The following is a 7,582-nucleotide window of genomic DNA, read 5'->3' on the forward strand; positions in this document are numbered from 1 at the left end:
TTACGTCAGTCAAAGTTCTCAGCCAATCAAAGGACAACTCTTCCTGTGGCTAACAATTGATCTCTATATGAAATACATAGATATTCCAATATTCCATTAAAGTTCTCCTTTATCGCTCAAACACTGATTTAGTAAAGAAGTTGAGAACCTAGTTTTACTCTTTCCAACTGACCATTTAAATATCACTAAGTTAACTTAGGGTTAAGACAACGGCAGATTCTTTTCATTGTTTTGACTCTTGAGTGTGTATCCGTTGATGTCCTATATGCTTTTAGATAGAGTGATGTGGTTATCAGTTGATTAATTGTGTCTAACTGTGTCGGATATATACTCAAGAGTCAAAACAAAACAAAAAAGAATATGCTGTTGTCATAGCCCTAGTTATAATATACTTTTGTTGTAGTCTCTTGGTGTTACCAGATTCCAGAACAAGAATTCATCTAATCTGGTGGAGTATCCAGTTTTGTGCTGTTACTTGAGATAACTTGGCCAAGATCACAGTGTAGTATCTGCTCTGATACTACACTTCACCTTTTTTTGACCTCGATCAGTGGAGGAGAAATCCTTCTAGACTGTGGTAATTTTTATTTTTGTTCCTATACAGAGTGCTCCTTTTTGAGAAGCTGGAACCCCCCCCCCCACATTAAAAACTGGCACTGCGCTCGTGGGGAAGCAAATAAATAGGAACGTGCACCATTCCTTGTAAAACCACATAAATAAGATTTTCTTTTAAGCAGTAAATACTATGCAATTTTGAATATTTAATCAGAGTTTACTTGTAGGAAAAAGTATCCTCATGCCAGTTTGTCCTGACAAACCCTTGTACAGGAAGATCTTGGACACTTGAGGACAGAGTCTAGTAGGCATCCAAGTTCTCTCCAGTAGGCCTTCTCTTTGAAGACTGTAATGTTGGGTAACAGAAGAGACCTCCCCACTAGATTCCAAATTTGATTTTGTACTCTATCAAGACAATAAAGAGTGCTCTAAGCTAACATTTAATGCTGCTAAGACTAAACTTCTTTCCTTTAACAATTGTAGTATTGGGAATCCCAGCTTAAATGTTATATAGGTAGTTTTTAGAAATAGAAGTTATATAAGCATTTTGGGTTTCCCATCGTTGATTTAGCAGGGTCAGAGAAGGTTAGATTTGACATCCATCAAACTCAGTCACCTTTAATGACCTAGGTTAGATGCACAGGAAATGAAGGGTGACATGGAATTGTGGTCGAGGCTTCCGGTTGACGACGACATGGGAGAGTTGGTTTTGGGCTGCAGAGAATGCAGACGGGGAGATTAGGGTCTCTCCTCGACAACCAGGTTTCGGCATGATAGGCTTGCCTTTAATAAAAGAATTGAAGCTTCAAATCCATCTTGTGTTTTCGATGCATCTGCAGCAGTAAGTACCGCTCTCCATGAGATGGAGACCAGCGACAAGAAGATATCATCCGCTGAACAAGGTAAGCAGGTATGTACGATTATGTATTTGCACGTACACATCAACACCTTTCAAGGCAAGAAGTAACAGCATACACATACCCATATAAGTAAGAACATATATGATAAGAACACACAGACTTTAAAAGTACCCTAAAGTAAAAGAAACAGTAAAAGAGAACCATTAGCAAAGTAAACAACTAAATAAATAAGTAATAAATAAGAAGGACGCCAAAACCAATTCATGTAACACAATTACAAGAAACCTTCTCAACCATCGATTGTCATGACTAATAATATGCTACCTGAGAGCTCTTCATTCAAACTCCCTGGCTTAAAATTCACAAGTAACACGAATTGGAATAAATACATTGAAGACATTGCCGAGGCTGCTGCAAAGAATGTGGGCTTTCTTCTACTGTGCAAAAAAATTACTGACGCCTGAGAGTATCCTTTATCTCTACAAAGTCACCATTGCATGGAGTATTATTGTCACATCTAGGTCGGTTCATCTACCATTAGTCACTCCTGCTTAGACAGGTTAAAAATAGACCCATACTATCAATTACGCACCAACCCCTGTCCCATAGACTTACCAAAAATCCAATCATAATGTAAGGGCATTTCTGTGTGTGTGTGTGTGTGTGTGTGTGTGTGTGTGTGTGTGTTTTAATTTTCTTCCCTTGAAGACTGTAACGCTGGGTATGGGGCAGCCAAACCAGCTGCCAACATTGCCCTGCTTTTTATTGAAACTAGCAGCCGAGAGCTCTTTTTAGTATCCTTGTTTTTGAGGAGCTGGTTCCCTCCCCTCCACATTAAAAACCGACCTTGTATCTAACTCTGCCCTCGTGTGGAGGCAAGTAAACAAATATATTTTTGGTCTTTTTGAGATTAAGGTAAATAGGCAATTCCTGTCTTTGCATTTATCATTTCTTGGGATTTTTAGCTCCTTACACCAAGCGGCTTCATGCCTTGTTTGGTGTGACTTGGATAAATAAAAAAAAATAGCAACGATAAAGAGATGGCTGTCAATTAGGTTCCTAGATGTAAATCCTATGAAACTCGCATGATTATTAAAGAGTGCTCAATGCAGAACAGAGCAGGTATATACTCTGTTTATTATACAAACATTATTGGTTACATATGTGCATACATTTCAATTCAAGATAACACTTCATCAGACGAAAAAAGAACATCGATTCTCTTTTAGTCTGATGAAGTGTTATCCTTGAATTGGAATTCCACTGAATCTATAAAAGTGAAATTGCCTGTATGTCTATATGTGTGTGTACATTTCCCTACCAAATTACTCTGTCAATTTTCAGTCTACAGACTCGAGATTTGACATAAAGGGTATTAAGATTTGGGAAAATCTTTTTAATTGGTTTTCAGCCAGAAATTTGGTGGTCATGTTCAACGATTTGACCTTTGAAAACTCTACCAAACTCCCCCGCCAATTTGGGGGTCTAAACACTTGAAATTTTAGATGTAGGTTCCTTGGAAATGGATCAAACCTTTTTACTTGATTTGAGCCCAAAACAATGAATGTTAAGGGGTCGAAATTGGGTTGAAAGTTTAAAAAAAAATGACCTCTCAGCCAATTTTTGGTCTAAACATTTGAAATTTTATATAAAGGGTATTAAGATATGCAGCAAGCTTTTTAATCAATTTTTGGGCGAAAAATTGGCTCACAAGAGGTCAAAGTTTACAGAGTTGACCTTTGCAGACTCTACCAAACTCTTCTGGCAATTTTGGGTCTAAACACTTGAAATTTTAGATGTAGGTCACCTGGACAGGAGTCAAACTTTTTAATATATATATTACACATATGCACATGAAGTTATGAACACTACATAGGGCCCAAGCCAAGCAGGACTGAACTGCTAGTCTTCTATATAAATAATACAGTAAACGTATGTGTGTGTGTGTAAATATCTGACAGGTAAACTCTGAAACTACTGGTCACATAGCACTGAAATTTTTAGGAGATTATATTCATGCACCAAGGGTGGTTTATAGCGAATAATATCTTTGCTTACATGCATGTATATTGCATACAGACATCGGTAAATTTACATGTAAAATGTTCATTAAACATTAGCTGACATTTTGTTTTTTTGTGTGCATGCGTATACATTCGGTTTTTTTCTTAGACTGGAACGCTCGATTTTTATTTTTTATCTATTTCAATTCTAACTGATGACACCAACTCACTTTTTTATGTCTTTGTATTAAAAAAAAAAATGAAATCATACGTAAATTTTACTCGCAATTTCTCCTTCACTAACCGAGAACATAGAAGATTAAGTGTAGTATTAGAACAGCTACTACATTTTGCTTCACCCAAAAAGCTCTTGGTTGCCAGTATAATTCAGGGGGAGATAACTTGAATATGAATCAAGGGACATTATTCTGAACTAGCAGGGGTACCCGGCGTTGCCCGAGTGTTTGTTTCCGGGACGGGGGGGGGGGAGTTTTAAAAAATGTTATGGTAGGTAAGTAGGAAGGATCAAACCCGGAGTCATGAGTAAAAGTAGGAAAATAAAGTGTGAAAAAAAAAAAAGAAAACATCTGCAACGTTAATAGTTCGGCCACCAAGAAAAATCCATTCCAGTTGTTTAGGAAAAAAAAAAAAAAAAAAAACACTATGGTAGGTCGGCGCGAACGTGAAAATATAATGTGAATTGTCCAGCAACCTAACCACTACGCCACAGAGCACTCCAGCTTAGTTTTGTGATTTTAAATAACTTAACATGATAGAACTACGAAGCCAAACCGGTGTTCTCTTCTCAACTGTTCCTTGTGAACGATCTCCAAACGGTGTTAAGTGGTGGCAGGGGGAGGAGGAATTTTTAAGAGAGAAAATATTTTACCACTTCCATTGATCTTAACTGATTTTGGCCGTGACTTCTCAGCAGAAAAAGTATAGAAATCTAAGATTATCGAGGAATTTGAGAACTAATAAGCCTATAACAAACCTCAGATATTGTTCTGCCGTTTGTGCATAATGTATTTGCATGAAATATCTTGATTTTTAATCCTATTAAGGTCAAAATCCCACGGGAAAAAATGAGTTCATTTTATTTATATAGATAGAAGAGAAGAGATAAACTGTCACAGCAGATATGAAGAGTCATGCAAGGACTTCAAATGGTGCTTGTGCATTTGTTATGTGGAGATGAGATAGGTAACCAACCCGGAACATTCTACATAAGGGTCCGAGTCACCGGATTTCACCGAACCCTTCAAAAAACAGAGACTTCCCCCTGAACGTTAACACGCTGTATTTGTCTCTATATAAATACGTAAATAAACTTCTCTTTCAGTATTCAAACCACAGTGTATATTTATTTATTCCTTTTACAGAATACTGTATCTTTGATATGTCCGAATAATAGGCCACCTTAGGACATATCAGCATTATAATTGGATACCAAAAAAAAAAATGAATTTAAAGTAAAAGAACTATTATGTATTGATGGCAAACGTCGAAATTAGTAAAAAAAAAATTAAAAATTACAAAAAATGATCGAGATCTTCTAGAACTATTTTTTATTTACAAAAATAAAAATTCCTATTACCGTATATTCTTGCTCGCCTGCTATTTTCTCATTTGACATCATGGAAGTTAACTGAAAACAAGGAAGATAAGTCGGTTTATCATACAGATTGAGCCACGGTAAAATTGACTAATAGTTTACCCGAACCGAATCTCCGCAAAAAAATTAGTCCGTCCCAAAGTTGATTTAAGAAATCAAAACATCGAACCTGAACTGGAAAATGAAACGAAATAGTTTTTACATTTTTATTTGAATTTAATAATTACTTTTTAAGTCTATTTTTATTTTTTATTTTTATTTATTTTTTTTTTTTAGCACTTATTGAATTTTATTCAGGTTCACATGGAAAAATAAAAAAGGTTTATTTTACAATAGAACGAGGTGAAAAATTCGACTACTACTACTACTACTACTACTAATACTACTACTACTAATAATAATAATAATAATAATAACTACTACTACTACTACTAATACTACTACTACTACTACTAATAATAATAATAATAATAATAACTACTACTACTACTAATACTACTACTAATACTACTACTACTAATAATAATAATAATAATAATAATAATAATAATTACTACTACTACTAATACTACTACTACTACTAATAATAATAATAATAATAATAACTACCGGGACCTGTGGAAATTCTACAGGAGACTGATTTATATGAAATATAATGATGTTGGCATTCTTTAGATATTCAGCGTAAATTGAGACGCTCTGATATTATTGTAGCTATTTTGTTAAACCTGCAAAAGTATTTATCCAAGCTAGCAGAGACTTTAGTTCCTCCAGATATAATCGAACCCAAAACCAAAACTTATCAAGAATTCTTGATAAAATTATTTATAAAGAAATAGATTACTAAGCTTCTATCAGCTAAAATCGAAACCGAAACCAAGGCTTATGAAGAATTCTTGATAAAATCATTTTAAAAAATATATATTGCATTGTCATTAGCTATAATCGAAGCCAAAACTTATGAGGAATTCTTGATAAAATTATTTATAAAAAATAGATGACTTAAGTGCAATCGGCTATAATCGAAACTGAAACCAAAATTATGAAGAATTCTTAGTAAAATTATTTATGAAAAAATTAAATGACTTAAATGCCACCAGGTATAATCGAAACCGAAACCAAAACTTATGAAGAATTCTTGGTAATAATGGAAGTACATAACAATTAAACAACCCGGACGTAAGCATGACACACAAAAGAACACACACGCTATCGTATTAATATAAAAAAAAAAAAAAATAAATAAATAAAAATAATAATAAAAATAATAATAATAATAATAATAATAATAAAAATAATAATAATAATAATAATAATAATAATGGTAACAGAAAGCCACTATTTTGCTTCATTTCGTTATTTCGTTTCATTTTTTTTAAGTTTCGGTCCCGTGTTTTCGTTCTTAAATCAACTTTAAGACGAACTACTTTCTTTTTCGCGGAAGAGAGTAAACTATTAGTCAATTTTACCGAGCCACAACAGAAGAAACCGATAAAAACTGCATTATTCGATAAATTTTATTCTTTCATGTAATTATTTTCCTGCTCCATCTTTTTCGTAATTTTTGGAGGTTTTACTAATTTCGACATGACACGTAATTGCTTAATAGTCTTTTTACGAAAAATGCAGCTTTTTTAAACATCCAATTATAATGTACAAGCAGCGTAAACGTTTCTTTGCACATTGAAAATTCATACAAGCAAATGACTTTGGTACTTACGCTTGAATGGATGCACTAAACCCGAGGAAATATGTATTCCATATGTTGTGTGCATAGAAAAAGACGTTCTTACATTGTTAAAATTTGCAACTGAACAAAACTTTGCATCTTCCCAAAGATATGTTTTGTAAACGACAACACGTTTTTGATTGGCTGATAAAAGAACGAACCAATCAAGTAAGTAAATTAGAGTTCAAATCCCGTTAAACAAAGATAGAATTAACAGATCAATTTCCAGTCAAGGTCGGTTAATATCTGTACAATAAGAAATTCCATGTCTAAGCGTTTGTATGCGTTTCTTTAAAATCTCTGCAACAAAAATAGTCTTAGCAAAAAAAAAAAAAAAAAAAAAAAAAAATCTTAAGAACACATACTAAGTGTTCATTAACAACATTGAAGGGGAATTGTCTTTTTTTTTTCTATGTCTGACAAAACTCAACCCCAACCTTTATCCTTCTAATTCAAGTTGAGTCAAATAATTTCCCCAGATATTTTTTTCTACGCAGAAATTTTCTGCATGATTTATTTAAGTGCGAAGACTCGTTATTATGATTATGTTTTTTTTAATTTTTTTATTCAAAGTAGATTCTTAAGAAGCACAAGCAAGGAAAACAATTATTTTGTGAAGCGCTTCAAGTGGAATATACATGATTAATTGGAAAGTCGAATTATTCCACCTCGTTATTTGCGTTGCTTGCTTCAACTGAAATTGTCTTATAAATATTTTGCCAGAAGAACTGTTGCGATAAAAAGCAATCATTCGCCTTTAGTGCTGTTTTCGTACAATTCCGAGGTTAAATTTTAAGAGAGCTTCAGAGAATGAATAAAT

General features: G+C 33.7%; 1 protein-coding gene across 1 annotated transcript in view; it reads right to left on the reverse strand.

Moving 5' to 3' along the window:
- LOC145267438 (uncharacterized) overlaps positions 1 to 6,958 on the reverse strand; it is a 124,488-nt gene extending 117,530 nt beyond the window's left edge. The window contains exon 1 of the mRNA XM_080123305.1: positions 6,754 to 6,958. The gene's annotated coding sequence lies outside the window, so the exon portion shown is untranslated. The remainder of the gene's footprint in view (positions 1 to 6,753) is intronic.
- Between the last annotated feature and the right edge of the window lie 624 nt (positions 6,959 to 7,582).

This window comes from Euprymna scolopes, chromosome 4 (assembly GCF_053919585.1).
Source record: "Euprymna scolopes isolate OS-2025 chromosome 4, ASM5391958v1, whole genome shotgun sequence".
Lineage (NCBI taxonomy): Eukaryota > Metazoa > Mollusca > Cephalopoda > Sepiida > Sepiolidae > Euprymna > Euprymna scolopes.